A 21,905-nucleotide genomic window follows, 5' to 3' on the forward strand; every position below is an offset into this window, starting at 1 on the left:
ACCTAGGATACAAAAACAATCCTAAACATCCACTGGTCAGATTACGTGACAAATACGTCTGTTCTAGAACAAGCAGCAATTACAAGTATTGGGGCCATATTGCTGAGAACACAGCTGTGCTGGGCAGGGTACATCTCAAAGATGAAGGACCACCACCTCCCTAAGATCTTGCTTTATGTTGAACTTGCCACCGGCTGTCGCAAGAGAGGAGCCCGGAAGAGAAGATACAAGGACTCCCTGAAACAACATCTCAGCCTTGGCCATATTGATCACCATAACTGGTCTACTCTGGCCTCCAATTGGGAGGTCTGGAGACACACCATCTATAACGCTGCTGATGCTTTTGAGAAAGCACGCAGGATCACCCTTGAGGAGAAAAGACAATGCAGAAAGAATCGTGCTTGCAGAATATACCACCTAAGGAGTCTTTCTGCTGTGCCTTTTGCAACTGGATGTGCCTGTCTCGTATTGGCCTTTTTAGCCACTACCACGCTTGTAACAAACATGAGTAGAGCCCTCCCTAAATCTTCGTTCATAAAGCCTAACCATGATGATGACAATGAGGATACAACAGGATGGTTAAATTCACTGAAGATATGGAGAAGATAAGGAACAAAGACAAATTGCTCAGTCCTATAATTGTCATTTCTAGTTTCAGCACAGTAGTAATTGGCAGGAGAAAAATAAAAATTAATACGGACTATGATTAAGGAAAATAAAACTAATATTAAAGAATAATGAAACTATGTGCAATTCTTTCCAAAATACCCACTGTATACCTTTTTATTGCTTTAAATGGCCTTGAGAGAGCTAGCTGAGGTATGCTTCAAATACAGTTATAGAATGAAAAATATTGTGATAAATTGCCATCAGTTTGAGTTCAAAAAAACATAAGAGAAGCTAGTTTCTGAACTCAGTTAAATGGCAAAGGAAAAGAAGATAAAAGAAGTAACTGGTATATTGCTCAGATACTTTTTTCTCCTGACTTCAACCTATTTTCACACTGTCTTTACACAAGTCTGAAAAACAGCAGATTAGTTGTGTTTATCTTCTTAGGGAAACGTTTCTGTCTATAGAACTCAAATTGGACCAAAGGGCTAAAGTTACAAAACAGTGATGCCCTTACATGAGATATCTTGGCTGATGTAGAAGGCTATTTTCAGGAATGACTGGGGCGCTGGACACATTATGAAAGTACATTCCAGGATATCTGTTATAACAATTCACATTTATATTATAGATATCCCTTAATCATGCAATTTAGGTCGCTGCTATAATGAGGACTGCAAATACAGCAATTATTTTCTCTTTAAAAAAATACCCAACAAAACACATCAGTGTGAGGTCTGAGTTCTTCAAACTACAAGGACTTGCAGTAATTTCTTTAATATTTAATTCAGGTAGGGAGTAACTGACTATCTACTTCAAAATATTTAATTTACTCTTAAGTTTTTTTCCACTGACATGTTTTTAAAACAGAAAATGTTTTTTATGAACAAAATGTTTATGGGAAATTTTCAGAGATGAAAAATGTGTCTTATCATTATCATCTCTTTTATGCCCAGCTAGGAGAAATATACTGACATCTTTTTGGCTACTCTCCTGGAATGGTCTTGTCACTTTCATTCTCTGCTTGTAGAGAAAAAACAAAATGAACATAAGCCTCCAAGGCAGGAGGCTACACAACCAGAACCCACTTTGAGCAAAGGAAGCTGGACGGAAGCCCTGCGCTGGCAGTCAGGCCTCTGGCTTGGCACAGAGGCAGGGAGCCTGTGTGCTGGTCCTGCCACTGACTGCCTTGGGGGTCCTGCTCAGCTGCAGTCTCCCTCTGTCAGACTAAAGAGGCACTCACTTGAGTCTTCCAGTACAGATCTTGTCAAACCTGTAATTCATTTCAGTTTACCCAGTAGTAAAACTCTTTAGAAATCCCATCTTTGAGGAGCGTAAATTATTTTCCTTGTCTTTTCGTTTGTTTGTTTGTGGTGGGGTTTTTGTTTGTTTGTTACGCAGAATCACAGAATATGCTGAGTTGGAATTGACCACCAGAATCATTGAGTCCAACTCTTAGCCTTGCACAGGACCATCACCAAGAGTCACACCATGTTCCTGGGAATATCACCCAAAAGCTTCTTGAATTCTGTCAGATTTGGTGCTGTGACCACTTCCCTGGGGGGACTGTTCCAGTGCCCAACCGCTCCCTGGGTGAAGAACCTTTTTCTAATATCTAGCCTAAACCTCCCTTGACACAATGTCAGGTCCTTTTCTGTTAGATTTTAATCTTTAATCTGGATTAGGTATACAGGTCTTTGTCTTTTTTTCTTTTTTTTTTTTTTGGTCTTACTAATATGTGGGAGGCCTTAAAATGTCCAAATTTTATTTTGTTTTGGAAAATGTCTTATTTGTGTGTACCATGCATGTATACATACTGTGCACATATTAAAATATATGTATGTATTTAATATATAGAGTGTATACAAATAAATATATGTATTTATTTATAAAAATAAACTTGTGCATTATATCCATACACAATGTCATGCAGTACAAGACCTTGCAGTGCAATGTTTAGTCTGTTACGTTTAGTAGAACTTTTGCAATTGTTTTAATTGAGAGCGAGGTTGAAGAATTTTATATTAGATCTGAAGAAATAAAACTTTAGTTTAATAAGTAAGAGAAAAATTTAGGGAGAGGCGATTTGTTTATATTGAACAGAAGCAAAATACCTCCCTCATTACTTGACACAATTCAAAACAGAAAAACATGACGAGAAAATTTCCTCCTGAAAAGAAGTGGCCAACTCCAAATATTTCGGGTCTTGTTTCACTACTCAGGGGAGGGAACTTTGGAGGAGGTTCAGGTCAGACATCAGGAAAGATTTCTTCACAGAAAGGATTGTTAAGCATTGGAATGGAGTGCAGGGAGGGGTAGAGTCACCATCCCTGGGGGTGTTCAAGAAAAGACTTGACATGGACCTTAGTGCCTGTGAGACACTGGTTTAGTATTACTGTATTATTGTGTCGGAACCAATTGTGTGGGGGGGGGAAGGGCATGTGAAACTCACATGGCAGGCCTACAGCCTCATGGAGGCCACATGGCAGCCCCAGAACTCCGATGGTAGGGCTCATGGAGCCCACAGGGAGAAGCTATCAGTCAAAAGGGCAGCCTGGGGGGCTGTCCACACCACACCCCCAGGAGCGCCCAACTCAGCCTCTGATTGACTGCACCACTGCTCACTCCCTCCTGGAAGCACTGAATGGTCAGTGCCAAACATCCTGCCTGGGGAGGGGTGGCCAGAAACACATAAATACAGGAACACATGGGTTCATTTTACTCTCGCTCTCCTGAGACCTACCATAACCATGGGAAGCTGGACCTCATAGAACTCTTCAGTGGTAGCTGTTTAACCTAGTTTTCTCTTATTCTCCTCTCTTCTTACTCTCTCTTCTCTTGTTCTCTTTCTTTCGTCCTGTTTCTTCTCTTAATCTCTCTCTTTCTCTTTTCTTTCCTTAATATTTTGAGTAACTTTAAACCAGTGGGTTGGATTCTGCTAAATTGTGTGGGTTGGCATGTGCTGGGTAAGTGCTTTGTGGAATGCTCTGCCTTGGTTGTATTTTATCCTTTTAAACTTTTGCTAAAATTCCTTATTTTCTCCGTAAGTTAAAAGTGTCTCCTAGGAAAAACGTGTCAGCATTTTGTCTTTATGCAACCTCAAGGTATATAAGAACCAGTGGCTCTGCAAAATTTCGATGGACGAAACTTAAATACATTTTTAGAAGTAAAATGCCTGGTGAGCATGTGACTTGGACACGGGGTCTTATAGTGCCATGGTCTGGTTGACAAGGTAGTGATTGGTCAAAGGTTGGACACAACGATCTTAGAGGTCTTTTCCCACCTAAATGATTCTGTGATTCTGTGATTTAGGACTACTTTCAAAAATTAAATGCTTAAGCATTGCTAACATGAACATTTAGAATGTGAGAAAATAGAAGAGTTTCAGATAAAAGTTTTTGCTGAGTGCAGCATAATTACCTCCAAACTCCCAGTGATGAAACTGAGATTGACTGGAGAGGAAAGTTAGATTCAAACTGTGTCCTTTTGAATGAATATTTAGCTGTTTACTGTACTGAATATTTATGCTTTATAGAGAAAAAAAGATAGCTGTCATCATTATTTTTAGTTCCATTTTCTGTATTGTTGACTTGGGCTTTTCATGTGGGCAGTTCATTTTGATTAGGAGTAATTTTATTCACATACATTTTGTGAGTAATTTCAGCTTATTTTTGTCTGGTGAGCTAGAAGTGTTTCCATATTTTACAAGAAGTGTTAACATCTGAGGATACTGCCCTTTTGTTATCTATAGCTTGGCAATGGTTAAGAAATATCTATCATCATCGAAGTAATAAAAATATACTTATTCTTACAAAACCGTCATTTTGGAAGTGATGGGACTGCTATTTTTGCAGTTAAGCAGAAGCTATATTTTGTGCAACTAGTCTTCAATATTTGATCTATTCAGAGAAGGAGCGAGATTAGATAAGTTATAAAGTATTATAAATAAAGTTTACAGCATAAAGATTAGCTGTTTCATACTGTAAAGTATGGAAAAAAATGTATATTTTTCTGCTCACCTGTGTTATATTGTGTTTTGCTTAGTGTATTAAGAGACTAAGGTGGAAAAAGGGAAATTAAGTGTACACTACATATCGAACACAAGCTCAGCTCTTTGTTTGTTTCCAAATTACCTCTTCTTTGAAATGTGGAGATGGAAGTCTGTGCTTCTTGAGATTGACATAATTTAACAGGTTCATTATTGAAAATATTATACTATTTGAAAGTAGCTAAATGTTTGCTTGACATAAATAGCTAGAAATGTTAGGCCACAAGTTGAAATTTATTTGAACTATATGGATCATAGTGAAACCTGGAGTTAACAATGTGATAATAGTTAGAATAGAAAAAGCTGTAGCTTAAATGCTGCTTAAAAATTAATAGCTAGAGAGAACAGCCCATGGATTGAGCTGTATGAACTGTAACAGTTGTATTGTAACAATTGTATTATAACATGTCCTACAGATCTGATGGAAACCTCCACTGAAACAAACCTAAGAGGATGTGAAGATGATCATGTGGCAACCAAGTAACAAAACAGCAAACCAATGAAGGGCAAGAAGATTTCAGACCCTAATATTGTCATTGGTCCAAACTTGCATGAGGGATGGAGATTTTAAATTGTAAGAGTATAGTTGCCCAGGAATTTCTTTGGTCAGAGTCCTCCTTTTGAGGCACCTAGCTCGAGCTACCAGATATAATTGATCTGCGCCAATAAATCTATCTGGTAGCAGTGAGATCCTAGTGTCAGAAATTTCTATAACAATCATAATGGTGAATATGAGAAACCATGGACATGCTGGGCATACTATGACAGGTTGGATTACCATTTTATCATACCCCAGTTACATTTACAGTGATGTAAATCTAGTCTAGTGTCATTCCTAGAAGAATACATTGCTAGATGTCATCGCCATCTGCAGGCATTCTATAACGGCAATACTAGTATTTGAGATTTACAGCACTTCTCCAGCAATCTGATAAGACCATGCTAAAGTGTCAAGTAATTACAAACAAGTGATGACTCAGTTCCTGCATTTCAGCACTGGTTGATGGCAATTAAAACCATCAAAATAAAGTGGGCTTCGGGCTAGTTTCCAGCCCACCCTGGATTCCCAGAAGTCCTTGGGTGTGATGTTACCTCTGCGAGTTGAATGTGAAATACACTGTAAAATCTTACTTTTTAATATACATTATACTTTTACAGTTATCACCATAACACACTAAAACAAGGAAAGCTAAAGCAAGATTTTACAATAAGGTTGTCTTTATTCATTATGAAGTAGACACACAGGCAGTAATATCCAGAAAGAAACAGGTGAATTTGAGCCATTGAAACTTCTTCAGATAGTATAATGTGTAGTTGAAGTACTTAGTCTTTTTGCTTTTATTATTATTTTGGAAAGTGTCAAAATTTGACAGGTGTTTCCACTGTGAAAGTCCATAATGAACCATTTCTTTAGTATTTTTTGTTATAAAAATCTTTTTTCTCTCAAGCAAGTTGAGGTACTTTGAATTCTTGGAGGAAATTTTTCTCAGAGGAGTACTACGTAAGGAAGAAAAAGTCAGACAGCCGAAGAGGACAAATAAAGTCTAGCAAGTAAGATAAAAAAAATAACATTTTTGCCTTTCAAAATTAGAAAGTGTTGACCGAAGCCATATTTTTCTTATCACGAAATATTATATGGGCATTATCTATGTGTGTATTCATGATCTATAATGAAAATGTTTTTAATTGGGAAAAAACACCAGAAAAATATTAATGGAATTAATTCTTTGGGAAAGCATTTACATTTTCAACATTCAAAGAGTGCTAGAAATGCAAATTAATAAGCTATTTTATTATTACATACTAGTAGCAGTACAAGAAAATAAATGAATGCTAGCCTGTATGGATCATAAGGCAAGAATGCCCGTCTTCGTTAACAGTCTGACTGAAACAACACAAGGACTAAAACAACACAAGAACAAATTTCAAAGTGACATACCCCAAATCAAAATCTAATGATCTTATTTGTACTTAAAAAAACCCAGATAGGAACACTTGTACTTTTGTATGGTTTTGGCAGGTTGCTTTCTTCTTTGAAAAACTCTCCTAAGAAGCAAATATTTCTCCCCTTACCTAAAACAATCCCCTCTTGCTGACTAATCTTGCAACATCAGAAAACAGAAGGCAGTTCTTCTAAACACAAGAAGTCAGAGCATAAAGGTACTGAGCCTTAGTTGGTGAAGAAGAATCAGAATTGAAAACCAAGTTACAGTCCAATTGAGACAGACTGTAGTTTAGAAGCTCTGGGAGACTCCATATGGACTCTTTGTAAGGCATATGTGTGTGTAGAATCACTAGATTATATTTTCCCAAACAATAATAAAAGAAGATATTATTTAGGAAGTTGTTCTAAAGATTCATAAAATGCTGTTCTATGTCACTTAGTAGTGAATGGCAAAGTTACTGCCTTTATAGCATTTAAATTTATTTTCAGAATCACAGAGTGGTTGAATGTAGAAGGAACCTCTGGATATGGTCTGGTTCAATCCCCCTGTTCAAGTAGCATCACCTAGAGTAGGTTAGACAGGACCATGTTCAGATGGCTCTTGAATATCTCCAAGGAGACTCCACAACCTCCCTAGCCAACCTGTGCCAGTTCTTGGCTACCCTCACAGTGAAAAAGTGGATTGTGCATAAAAATGCCTCTATTCTAACTTCTTACTGCCACAGCAGAACTTTTAATGCATTATGCTTAGGTCTGAGAAAGCTACTCCAATGATAAGTAAACAAAAACACATGACAAAAAAATATAAATTATTATATTATTTAATGCAGTCTGCTCCTTTGTTGGAGAAACAGACCTTAAATTATTTATGATAATATTTCACAAGACATTAATAAATGCAAGATGGTATACTTTATGCAAATTATGAAGCCATAATCATATGCAGCCTCTTCCCAGCACCATGCAATTAAATTATTACAGAGGATGATATTGTGTAGTGATGATAGGGGGCCATAGAGGATGATATTGTGCAAGAATTGTGCTCATAGGTAAATGAAAGAGAAAAAGAGAAGCTGTTTAAAATTTAATTTTCAAAGACTTAATAGATCAAGCATTCTTTACTACTTCATGGACTAAATAGAAATTCTACGAAATCATAACATATACAAATAAGGATCATGTATCTTAAAAACATGTCTTTAAAACTTCATTTTAATTTAAATTTCATATCATATGTTTGAGCAGTTTCAGTCAAGAAGATTTTTTTCTTTAATAATATTGATTAATTTTAAATTTTTCTAACTTTAGTAAAATATTTGGTCTTATCTTAAAAACATGGTGGCTGATAGCACTGCAGTTCAGGCACTAAAGCAGAGTTAACTCTAAAAGACATACTTAGTGTAATGAAGGCTGGTAACTTTTTAATATGTTCATTCTTCTCTGAACAACTTTTAGTGCTGAAATAATTTATTCAGTTTTAAGAGGTCTATTTATGTTCGCAAATACACAGCTTAAAGACAGTTACCTTGAAAGAAGTGACATAATTTGCAATTTTTCAGATTTTCCCTCTGAAAACAGGCACCTCTTCTCCTTAAATGTCTGTATAGGTTTTCAGTAAATATCCACTTGCTATTTATTATTATGGGAACACTCAGAATACAAAATATTTTAGACAGAATTTCAGATTTGTACACAACATACATTCATCCAATAAACTTAAAACTGAGTTGAAACTCGTTTGAACTCACCTAAATCTTTATACATTAGCAATTGAACCCATTATTAAATCAGAGAAATAAACAATGAGTTACAAAACCCTGAACCTTAATACTTGGCAGAACCAATTTGTAATTTTTTTTTAAAGATACATACGTAGACAAATGAAAGGCAAGAAATAAAAAAAAAAACAAACAGAAAGGAACAGCATAAAGAACTCATAGCCTACGGAAAAAGAGTACTTGAAGGAATAGGAATAACTGTTTCATTTAGTTGTGTCAGAGTCTATATGTGGGAGTTTAGAATAATTGCTAAAGGTATGGTGGAAATAGAATGAGGACAAGACAGGTCCTGTGTTAAGATGAACTTGGGAGCTATGGAAAATGGGTTTTGCTGTGGACAAAAGGATTTAGTCGAGACATGGCTTAAAGGTGCATAAACTGCCCAAAAAATACACATATCCATGTATGTGATCAACCATCCCAGGGTTGCAGTCATTCAACCCAGCTGCAGCCATAGATTTTTAGTCTGTGTAAGGCTCATGCAATATTCACATCAGAAGACAACTAAGACAAATGCTTCAAAATCTAGTACTAAATTCTCATCTCCAGCTTTCCATTGAAATAGGGAATGTTGAATACGGGGAGGAAAAAAGTAATTTTGAGAAATGAATTATGTGAGTGTAAAGCAGAGTTAAGAAAATACGTTCCAGCATAAAGTCAATGCCAATTAAACTAATCCTTGACTTCTTAAGATGTTTGATCCTTTTTCTATTCCATGAAGCAGAGGGCTTTTCCTTCTCTCTGACACTAAGATGAATACCCCTGAAGTTTTGAAGTTTCTTCATATTTTCAATTGATTTTTTTTGTTTTCTTCTGAACTTCACTTTAGCAGAAAAAAAGAAATATTATGTTTCATAAGCTCTGTACAAAATGATGGTTACATTTATTTGGTCTTCCAGTTAGATGCTTTGGATGCCTAATCATTTTACTACACCTCTAAAGATAAATGATATGTTTAGAAATCAAGCTGCAGATGTATTTATGTGAATGCCACATCATTCATTTTTCTTGGAAGACTATCAGTCACTGAGGTAAAGTGAAGTTGAAAAATTCTCCAGTGCACTAGGTATGCTTCCATGAGAACTTATAGAAAATGTCATAATGCCTTACCAAGTGTAGTTAGAAAATGAATCAATAACAAACAAGTCAGCATTCTGTTTTCTGCACATAGTATATGATTCAACACAATATTATTCTAAAATCTAAGCAGAATTTAACTGCCAGAAAATTATATAAAAATAACATTATCTGTACTAGTAAGGACAATAAATGTATTTCCTTAATGAACGGAAAATTCATTATCTTCTTGTTTTATCTTTAAGAATTTATTTTAAATTCTTAATAAATCAACTGGTTTTTATACAGAGGTTGTATTCTTCTAAATTCCATCTGCACAAGAGGATTGAGCAGACACATTTCTGTCCAGATACAAAAATTAAGATGGACATTAGGGAAGAAAACAGTTTTGACTTGCAATCAATTCGCTAGTGGCTTATTTATCACAAAGCAGCTAGGCTATGGTTACCAGCAAATTCTTGGCCCACAACAAATGCAAAATACTATATACTCAATTTAATTTCCTTTCCTTCAGAAACCAGAAATACAGCTCTTTCATTTCACAGAAGTATAAAGTTTGGGGGAAAAAAAGCCATGAGAAGCCTCTGCAGTTAAATATCAAATTTAATATAAAATATAATCCTATCCTAAAAATGTCAACATTATTTTTAGGAAATGAAAACCTAAAACGGAGAGAAAGAGAGATTAGTGGGAAAGTTTTCCTTCTTGTGATGAGTATTGAACTCCGATTTTTTAAAAAATAAGGAAATTTACGTGAGAACTGTTGCAGACCTTTGTGTGTCATTCCTAAGCAGAGGAAAAGCCATAGACTATCTGACAGTCCTAGGTAGATTGTTTATTCCCATCAGATTTTTTTCCCCTCAGTAGATTTACATAAAGCAGTATTGTTAGAAAGACTGTTTAACAGAACAGATATTTGTATGTAGAGCTGTGATCTTCAGTTCAACCTGGCTAAATAAGTGATTGTTTTTCCCGCGTAACAAAATTGCTTCTTGAATGGTGACACTCTTGTTTTTATATATAATTTTGTATAAGAGCTGTTATACCTAACTGCCAAAATGCACGCTGACACACACTTGGATATCAAGTCAAGATGGTCACAATTTAAGTTATCCACCAACAGATAGCAGCAAGCGTATCTATTTTCTTATTATAACTTTATAAGGTGCAACTTTTTACAGTCCTGTACTTCACAGCATAATATAAAATATGCAACAACTGTACATATCATTACAGGATTTTCACACTTTGAATTCAAGCCCTTTAAAATATATAAAAATGTTTCCTTATGTCTTTAAAATGTCCCAAAATAGCATTTTATAACTAATTTTTTCCCCCAATAAAAGTGCACAGAATAACAAGGAAGTGTAGTAAGAAATATAGTATATATTTTAAAATACTGAAAGCAATTTGAAAGATTTTAATTCTGTGAAGGTTTGGCTTTGTACTTTGGTAATATGTCAAAGTGAAAAATTACATTGCTATCTTATGTTTCCATTGCTTGGGCTATGCTCTCTATGCTCTTTATGACAGCAGGACAAAAATGATAAAAACCAGATTTTCACAGGTTTTTATTTTGTTTTGTATTTTGGAATGTAAAAGATATATTTTACCTTTGCAGTGTGTATTTTATTTTATGAATCCACCTGAGATACATGCTTAAGTAATCAAACCTGCTTAAGTATAGATATTAAAAGTGGTTTGAATTTTTCAAACTGGTGAACTGATGTCAGGCTTGTATAAATGTCTCATTATACAAGCCTGAGAGTGGGAAGTTAACTTTCAGCAGTGCATCTGAGATTAAGTTTAACAAGTAAAGCTATCAGATGCTTACAGACGATATCACAAGTGAAATGTTCTTTGATGGATTTGCATTATTTCCTTCTTTTTACATACTCTATATTTTCAGTCACTACTAGGTATGAACAATTTTATCATGAAGATAGGACAGTAAAATGTGTAACAATTAAGATCTTTAGAGTAACAAAATTATAATGATAATACACAAAATTTTAATACAAAAATATTTCTGAAGACAAAGAAAACCATTCTATAAATTCATGGTGTATAAGACCTAATATTATGCACTTTGAGAAAAGACGACATGGATTATTTTAAAAGTTAGATATATTTTTATACTGGTTTAAGTACATTGTCCTAGAACAAACAAAACCTACTCAAGAAATACTGCTACATATTTTTTAGCACTTCTGATTTTATTAAAAAGATTTCCTTTTATGTTATTCCTATCAAATATAGGACTAAGATAACAATTATCATTACTGGTTTTGGGGTTTTTTTTATTGGGTTTTACAGGAATTTTTTCATCCTGAAATCCTACAGCACTTTGTAATTCACACTACAATTTGAATGTCATGAACAGATGCCAAAATCTACTTTACAGCATCAGTATTTGATGGGCTATAATAAGATGGCTACTACTACCATTACCAGCACTACCACTACTCCTGCTACCACCACCAGTTCTAACAGTGCTAATATCAATACTACCATATTGCATAGCACAGCAAATGTGATTTCTGTTCTTAGCAAGGGAAATCCCATTGGCAGCCCAAGGGAAGGATGAGGCTGTGGTTAAAAGAGTATGAAAAAAAGGCCACATGGACTCCAGGTGGAAAAAAGGAGAAAGGAATCATGACCATGAGCAGGCCACTCCTCCCTTGGGATGAAATCTGGGGCTGTTGAGGGCTTTACCTACCCTGCTCTCACCACCCTCCTGGATTGGAGCTTGCCAGGGACAGTTCAAACCACAAGGAGCAAGGCAGGCTGAGGCCCGCACTGGGGAAAGGGTTGGTCATCAGCAAGGGCGCATAGGTGTTTTTGTATAAAAATGTGAACTGTACAGTTCTTGAAATCTGTTTTGGTATGCAATTTGAACTACTCAACTATTAAAATATTAATTGTGCTAGCCATAATTCCTTAACTCCCTGTGTTTGGCACATTCACTTTTTGCAGATTACAAGCTTTTGAGTGTTACAGTGGTGTTTCCAGAGCTGAAGGTAAAGCAGATGACGAAAAAATCACTCAAACACCAGCAAAGTGTTAAAGTAAGCTGGAACCTGCTCAGGCCACAGCACATCCTAGGAACCTGCATGCCCAACACAGAGCTTTCTGCCTTCTACTAGCAATAACAAAAATCAGAACTGCTTAACTAAAGAAAAAACAAAAGATAGTCTCTGCCTCAAAGAATTCATTGTCTAAGAAAAGAAGAAATAACAGACAAATAGACAGATGGGAGACAAGCAGGTAAACAGTCAAACTGTTCCATTCAGCAGTATACGAGGTCTCAGTGCACTGTTTGTCTAACTGTAGTCTACTTGGTTTTTGGTTGGGTTTGCTTTGTCTTGTTATCTGTGTGGAGTGGGATATGGGCCACAACAAACATACATTTTGAAATGACGTAAGAAAAAGAACTTAGAGTGAGTCCTTATTCAGCCTCAGGTGCTGCAGGGGAGAAAGCACCATCATGCTTTCTTGAAAATTTAACAGGTGGATGAGAGAGGCTAGCATCACTAAAGGATTGGGGGCAAGAGGTGACATACTAAAGAGCAATGTATTTAAAGAGTGTAGGTTTATGAGGGGAAGATAAGTGTTGAAGGACCTTGAGAGAGAACAGAATCTATTTGTTAAATATGACAGAAAATGGTGAATGAAGAGAGGAAAAATGATATTATCAAAGTGGGCTACTCTTACAAGAGAAGTCTGATTAAATAACAACAGGCTCAAGAATTTTTCAAGGGATGGAATAAAGTATGTAACAAAGTCTGATGCTTAATGATGCCTATCATTTAGTTTTATCAAAAATCACATATTGTAGAGCCTGTTTTTCTTCCTATTTTCATGGAGAAACAAATACCAGAGATAGTTACATAAACCTAAATAACCTGGATAGGAAAATTGACACAGAGGTTCAAATGGAATAATTAGGTAGGAGTCTTCCTGACAGTACTTACACTTTGCCACAGTGAGGAGAATAGGAGAGAAGCATTCTTGAGAGAAAGTATGGCATCTCTTGTTATGTCAGAACAGATGTGATGCCAAAACATCTACTCAGAGGTGTTAGAAAAGCAGGAGAGATTCCAGTTTGGATGAACCAGGTTTTCAGAAAGCAATTCTGAAATAGAGACATAACACAGATATAAATAGCTATGTGATGCTGATGTTAGTTGTAATAAGCTATGAAGAAGGGAAAGGATGAAACAGTTGGCACTTTGGGAGAGGGTTTGCTCATTTGCTTTGTTTTGGGGGGGGTTGCTTTTTTGTTTTTTTTTAAAGGGATATTGGAATAATAAATGAGAAAACAGAACCAGGAGAAAAGAGTGCTTACATGAAGGCTTTGCAAGACTTTTAATTCCTTATATGTCTGTAGAGTATCAGTCTGAAAAATGAGATGCATAAGTCAGTCTGTGAGAGAATCTGAATTATTTCCAGCTCCAGACTGCGGAAGAGAGTTCTCACCCTATGCATGTTGATGCCCTCATCTGCACAATGCTTAAGGAAGGAGTACATTTATGTTTACTGTTAAAACTAGGTCACAGTATCAAGAGCTGCAAATTCCTTTTTCTTAGTTCATCCTCTCTTGTGTTGAACTGACATGCTCTGAAGACTAAACTTTCTATCTCCAATCAAAAGATTAAAAATGCACGCTAAATTCAAAATGCACATACGTATGAAATATTTTTCTTTTAGTATGCTATCATTTGGTAATATAGACTATACATATGATGTCTCATTTTTCTATGTGCAGTGACAGAAATATTTTTCTCTTAAGCTCAAGGAAAAGGAATTATACACGTTACAATAATACGCAAAAAAGTGAAATAAATGTCTGGATAAGCCACTTTACCTATTTGAATATACAGAGTATAGAATATAGAGAATAACTAATTAATATAGTATTAAAATAACATTTATACTTGTTTACTATATTATTCCACTCCACATCGTTGCTTGAAAACTATTCTTAATAATGTCAGGAATAGTTAGTATTTTTGTCTGTAATTTCCTTTTGCCTGATACATTATGATGATTTCTCACCAATACCTAGTACTTTCAGTTCTGCATGCAATATGAAACTAATTCTCAGTAGAGAGTATGTATTTATGAGAATATTAAGATGTAAGGCTGGTTGGATTATTCATTGCAAACTACTTTCCTGACCAGTGATTCTCATCCTATTAATACAGTTGTTACGAGCAGATTTTGCCAAATTGCTTTTTTGAAAAGGATGCCAGCTGGTATATAGTTTAAGAATTATTCCTTCTGCTGTTTTTTCTAGTAAATGTAAAACAAAGTACATTAAACCGATGAACTGAAGTCAGATTTTTTTCACTGATATCACTGTGATTTGGATTAGCCTACATTCTCATTAGTCCAGCTTACCAAATACTTTTACCTGTTGAATTGTCCTTCAAACTTTTTCTCAAAGATCCTGTTTCAATTAAAAAAAAAAAGACAAAACCAAGACTAGTTCCAGTTCCATAGCCCCATTGTAATTGAATTGTTTTATTGGACAGAATTATCTTTTCTATCATTACTGCACTGTATAGCAGGAATTGAGGCCATCGTGTAAGTATTTAAAGGTGAGATAATGTCAGCTTTACGTTGAATAAATGCTTATTATTTCAAAAGTAACCCAAAAATTTGTATATGTAACTGCACAGATCCTTCCGTATGACTTGAAAAGATCGAATAAATTCTCACTGAATATTTAATCTAGGCATTGCTCCAATGGGCTTAATGATTCCTACATTTATTCCCACATAAAGAATCATGTGTCAACACCTCAGCCTGATTACAGTCCTTCTTCTTTCTTGAAGTTTTGAACCCTGGTATCCTTACAGCATAGTTGTCTATTTTTAAGTTGAATGGAAAAAGTTATCTGGAGTTTGTAAGATGGCTTCCAGCTTTGGAGAATAAAGATTCTGAAAGAGCGCTGTTGGTCTTGGATGGATGTCAGGTGAGCATCAAGCCACTCTAGCACTCCTCTATCAGCAGGACAGGGGGAGAAAATACAATGAAAAGCCAATGGATCAAGTTGAGAACAGGGAGATCACTTACCAGTTACTATCACAGGCAAAGAAGATTTAGATAAAGCAATCTAACTTATTGCTAAAGTAAAGACCCCAAACCTGTCAGTGTCTAAGAGGCATTGAGACAATGCTTTTAATAATATGTTTTAACTTTTGATCAGCTAGTTGTCCAAACTGTTGGACTGGATGATACTGTAGGTCCCTTCCAATTGAAATCTTTTCCTCCTCTCCCCTCTCCTCCCCTCACTTCCCCTCTTAAGCAGGATAATGAGAAATAAGAAAAATCTGAAAACACTTTTCCCCTCTGAGCACACTTCTTCCAAGTTTCAATTTCCCTCCTGTCTCTTCTACCTCCTCCTCGCTCAAGCACTGCAGGGGGATGGGGAATTGGGGTTGCAATAAGTTCATAATATTTTGTCTCTACTTCTCCTTCATCCTCACACTATTCCCCTGCTCCATCATGGAATCCCTTCCTTGGGATACCACCCTTCATGAACTTCTTCAAAGTGAATCCTTCCCATGGGCTGCATTTCTTCACAAGCTGGTCTAGCATGGATTTTATTTGTAGCGTGGAGTCCCTCATGAACAGCCTGCTCCAGTGTGGGTCCTGCATGGGGTCACAGATCCTGCCAAGATTATGCTCCAATATGGGTTCTTCACAGCCTGCAGCTTTATAAAAAAGTTTTGCAAAAAGGCAGGGCAAGTGTAATTATTTGAAAGTGGAATATTTCAGTTATAAAGAGTTTACGTACCTCCTAGCAGTAGTAGGATACTAGAGAAAGTGGTGCAGATGATCCCTCATGTTGTATGCTAATAGATTAATTTGTAGAGAAATTTTAGCTTTGATTGTGAACACATTTAGGTATATACCTCAAAATCATTATACTACATAGTTTCTGATGCAGCACGCTTTCCTTCAGTGTGTAAAGTGTGGAGTTTCTATTTGTTATCTGGCCAATCATTTTCACAAACAAACAGAACAAAAAAAATTCTCTAAAAACTCAAAAAATATAATATCTCTAAATGTTATTCTTTCGTATTTAGTTGTAAATGACCATGTGATTTAAAAATTGTTTGAAAGATCATAAAGACGTGATGATAGGTTAAACCACGGGATTCAACAGTTAACAAGGAAGCTTGTTATTTGCAGTTTTGGGTTGTTCCAGTACAAAAAAAGACATTGACATATTGTAGAAACTTCAGTGGAAGCCACTGAGAGAGTTGGAGGCTGGAGGACTTGCACTGTGAGGAGATGCTTATGGAGCAAGTCTTGATCAGACTGCAAAATACACAGCTTTGGGAGGGAATTGTAAAGCCGTCTGACAATACAAGATGGTGCCAGACTCTCAGAGGTGTGTAGCAACTAGATGAGAAGGAAGAGACACAAGTGGCAAAACTGGAAATTTATACTATCTAAGTGGACTTTTTTTTTCACTCTAGCAATAATCAGACACTGTGGCAGCTTGTTGGTAGGGGCTCTGGAATCCTATTCTCCAACACTGAACTATACAGGACCTTGAACATCTTGTTCTGGGTTGCTCCTGGTTCCAGAGAATGACTGAACTACACAACTTCTAAAGGTCCCTTCTTATCTAATTTACTCTGTTTTTAATGTAATCCTTTCACCATCAGGAAATAGCTTAAAAAGTGCAGTTAAATATATTTTTTTTTATTTTATTGATTTAGTTTTGCTTCCTGTAATTGTGCATAACTTAACACCCACAGAAGCACTTTCAAGTACAAATGTTGGCACCAGAGTTATGAAGATAGTTGTAACTGCTTTAGTATCTGTTATGGCATCTGTGGATTTATAGAACATCTAGAAAAATACATTATCTCTGTTGCTACGCAGGAAGATATGTGAGTAAGGTATAATGATATTTCTTTGGAAACCAAACCTAATTTATTAGGAAAAAAAGTACCAGTTTTTCAGCACCTTTTTTCATTCTGAAGTGCTTTTCTCCACCACTTAGTCCAACAGACATGCGACAAAATGTGCAGGAAAGGAAGACTAAATCACAGAAAACCTTGACCTATAAACTTGGAGGAATTTTAGTATACTTAATCTTTTAAGTTCTCCTCCTCAAGAGACAGTATTCTTTCTTAAGTGACACATGGTACAAAGTTCAATTTAGTTATATACTCTTTCATTGGTATTTTTGCATTTGAGCTTTGAAAATTAATTTATGGTTATTTTGTAAAAAAATTCAAACATCACTCCTATTACCATCATATGTTACATTTGTGCTCTCTATTGAGAAAAAAAACCAAACCTGCAAAAATTATGATTAACTTTATTTTCTCTTAAAGAAAATGCTTTAGCACTTATTTTCTTCCTTTATTTACTGATGAGGAAGATCCTTATCAGTCTTTTTTTTCAGTGCACTGTAGTGTACATACAGTGAAAATCTTAGTGATTAGGCACATAAATATATTTTTTCTAATTAAATATAAATAAATATTTTAAAGATGAGGTAGCCAGAGCTAGCAGTTTTAACTGAAAGTCTAAAAAAACAGTATAGCTGTTGCACCTGAAATTATGGCTTGACAAATTAGAACATACCATTCCTTTACATCTTTAATTTTTCAGTGTTTCAAGATTTTTAAGGGTTTTGGCTAATGCTAACATAATTATAATTATAAATGTTGTTATTTTAAACATTTTAATTTAAGATAGTCAGTGATGTGATTCTTGGAGTGTTCCTCTACAGGGCCAGGAGTTGCACTTTGGTGATCCTTGTGGGTCCCTGCCAGATATACATATCTAGGTTTAGCTCTTTTTTATCTTCAGCATTTGACTTTAGCTTTATTCATGTCGAGGGAGCAGAATCTTTGAATTGATGGCAATCTTGTTCACCTTAACCCTACACATCACTGTTAACTGAAAAAAAAGAAAAAAAAACAGGAATCTGACTCTATTGTATCTCTGACTACCCAATAAATAAACTGATGTTAGTGGGATTCTTGCGCAGCTGGTTAATTCTTTCTTTGCAGGAGTTTCTGAGTTCTCAAGTATTCTCAGATCCAATACTGATATTTCTGGCCCAATTTTCTAAATAATGGTTTCATTTTTACTTTAACCTCAGAATTTATTTCTACCATTTTCTTTCTTACATTTCTTCTGTTTGCGTATTTAGAAACACACTTCCAGTTTTGATGTTTGGGGGTCAAGGTCTCCTCTTAACTGAGTCACTCCTTTTAGATTGATAGCATTGTGTGCTGTCAGTGTTTTGGTGAGATGTTTAAAAAAAGAGTTTTATACACTAAAGAAGACAAAGTTGGGAAAGAGTCCAATTTCTTAAATAAGAGGGAGACATCATCCATTAACAGGAAAGCCTTACTGAGTTGGGAGACTAATTGAAAGTTTTGGTTAGGAAATGTGACGTGTTCTTTGCAGCAGAGATGCAATTAATACATAAATCCTTTACTTGCTCCTAAGAAAATATTTAAGTGCAACACCAGTCTCTCTTTAATTGGCTTCTCAGCAATTCACTTTCATTTAAAGAAATGTATCAGATATCTTCTGTGTCACCTCTGGGTTTTGACCTACATACATTTTAAGGGAAGCTCTTAAAATTTAGACTAGGACATCTACTAATGTTGCTATTGGAATGGTGCCCAGGACAACTCATGAGTGGCAATTCTGGGTGCTAAAATAACAGTAAGTTTTCCTTCTGCAAAATACCTTCTACCTGGTACTCTGCTCATTACACATTACTGCATTATCTGAGGCTGTTGAATTGTATTTAATTAAATCCTTTAGTAGACTCTGGATTTGATGATGCGGTTAAACAAAATCTTACGTTGAACAGTTCTCCCAAATATATTTTGTTTATTGGTCTTGGAACATTGTACTCTCAGTGGTTTTGTTTGGTTTTGGGGATTTTTTTTGTTCGTTTGTTTTGTTTTTTGTTATTCTCAGAGGTGTTAAACCTGAAGGGAATAGTAGATGCAATATCTCTTGTTTCACTTTATAATGTGGCAAGAGGGGAACTCCCCTAGTAAAGATTTTTGTGTGTAACCAGCTCTTAAGCAGTTTTACTTTGGAAAAATTCCTACATTTTCTTTGAGAATCTAACAGCAGCCAATAATAAAGTATTCTTTCTGCAGTTTGCATCACTTCATAAAATTGTCCTACAGACTCTTCACTATAGCCTCTCCTAGGAAAGGCTGGGCCTCTCTTATGTGGTGTTTTTGCTAAAAAAAACTTGTCATAACTTGTATTAAGAAAAACATTTTGAATAGTACAAATGTCAAAGGATAAATACGTGTCTAGACACTATTCTGGAGAAGGTATGGGGATTTTGGCTATATCAAATGCTGAACAGAGATTCCTCTGGTTTTCATGGGCTCGTTCACCTTCTATAAATACTTACACCTGTTTTCAACTTCTCCTCAATTAATGTCTAAGGACAATACAGAAGGTAAGTGCATAGTGTGAGATAGGAAGCTTTTCTCTACTCTCCTGTTGTAGATTTAGTCTGGCATTCATACTTATGCTCACTGAAAGAAAACCAAATAAATTCCTCATTCAGAGTCTTGAAGCTGAGTAACTCAGAATATCTGTCTGTCAGTGCTTCTGATTCTGACCTGCAAAGTAGTCATGGAACTGTCTTTACCATTTGGCATTTGAAACTATGCCTACTTCATTTAAAATGCTAATATGCTAGAGTTTACTACTGCAAATGCAGTTTCAATTTCAGAGGCAATGGTGAAAAACAAAATGTAGAAAATACTGTAGGTAACCTTAAATCTGATATGTTGAGATTTGATAATTCATCTAATTTCTTTTCCATCACTATTATGTATAATCTAGCAATACAGGTCCATACAAAACATTTTTCCATCACCCCCATATCACCATTGGCCAATCAGAGCTCAAATCAGTCCAGCAGTTTAATTACCTAGGTAGCCTCATCTCCTCAGATGGTAAGATTGACTGGGAGATAAGACAACAGGTTAGCAAAGGCATATAGTGCCTTTGGAAAGCTTCATAAAAGAGTTTGGTGAAATAAGCACTTGAAGAAAAGTACAAAGATCAGTGTTTACAGAGCCATAGTGCTCTTATATGGTTCCGAATCATGGGTCATCTACCGCCACCACCTGCGTCTCCTGGAACGCTTCCATCAACACTGTCTCTGTACAATCCTAAACATCCACTGGTCAGATTATGTGACTATTACATCTGTTCTAGGACAAGCAGCAGTCACAAGTATTGAGGCCACGTTGCTGAGAACACAGCTGTACTGGGCAGGGCACGTCTCAAGGATGAAAGACCACTGCCTCCCGAAGATCTTGCTTTATGGTGAACTTGCCACTGGCTGCCACAAGAGAGGAGCCCCGAAGAGAAGATACAAGGACTCCCTGAAACAACATCTCAGCCTTGGCCATATTGATCAACATAACTGGTCTACTCTGGCCTCCAATCAGGAGGTCTGGAGACACACCATCTATAACGCTGCTGCTTCTTTTGAGAAAACACGCAGGATCACTCTTGAGGAGAAAAGACAATGCAGAAAGAATCGTGCCTTGCAGAATATATCTCCTAAGGAGTCTTTCTGCTGTGCCTTTTGTAACCAGACGTGTCTATCCCGTCTTGGCCTTTTTAGTCACCAACGCGCTTGTAACAAACATGGGTAGAGCCCTTCCCAAATCTTCGTTCACGAAGCCTAGCCATGATGATGATGATGATGACAGGTCCATACAAAACATCTTTCTTTTACTGATAGTCTATTGTGAGTTTTGGAGTTGTTCTTTATTTATTTTTGAAACACTTTTTTCACCCAGAGATTTATAGAAGTACTACTGATGATAGTGTTTTTGATTAAAATTTAGATATTCATGCAGACAATTCTTTGAGGAATGTCATAATCAAATGTAATTTTCCTTGAAACAACTATATAGATTAGATACAGTCTCAGTGTATTGCAAATTCTTTTCAACTCATCTCCTTTTTATTTAACATTATTAATTCTTTCAATGTGGTGAGAATTAGCCATATCTTTAAAGTAATTTGATTATTTTATGCTTAAAACAGTCCTGTTCCTTATTAGTACTTTTAAACTCTTTCTTGAACCTAGAATAGAGAGAGGCTAAATGATTTCATCATTAATATTTAAGGCAGACTAAATGGAAAGAGGTGCTTATAAAGTCCAGACATCTTTGTCACTGATATAATAGTGCAAAGAGACAATTTTCTTCATAAGAACAGGAAGATAGTTCTGTCTGTTCCATGTTGGATCATTTATCTCTGTTACATTGATGAATTCCTTTTAGTGACAATACTTTTTCTGAATAATGGAAAGCTGCATAAGATAGCCTGATGTTCAAGATGGAATACTTAAATTTTTTCCCACTTACAGGAAAGCTTATTTTTAAGATTCATTATTTGGGTA

The sequence above is a fragment of the Manacus candei genome, unplaced genomic scaffold, assembly GCF_025592945.1.
Source record: "Manacus candei isolate 608988 ecotype Guabito, Panama unplaced genomic scaffold, ASM2559294v1 h1tg000011l, whole genome shotgun sequence".
Classification (NCBI taxonomy): Eukaryota; Metazoa; Chordata; class Aves; order Passeriformes; family Pipridae; genus Manacus; species Manacus candei.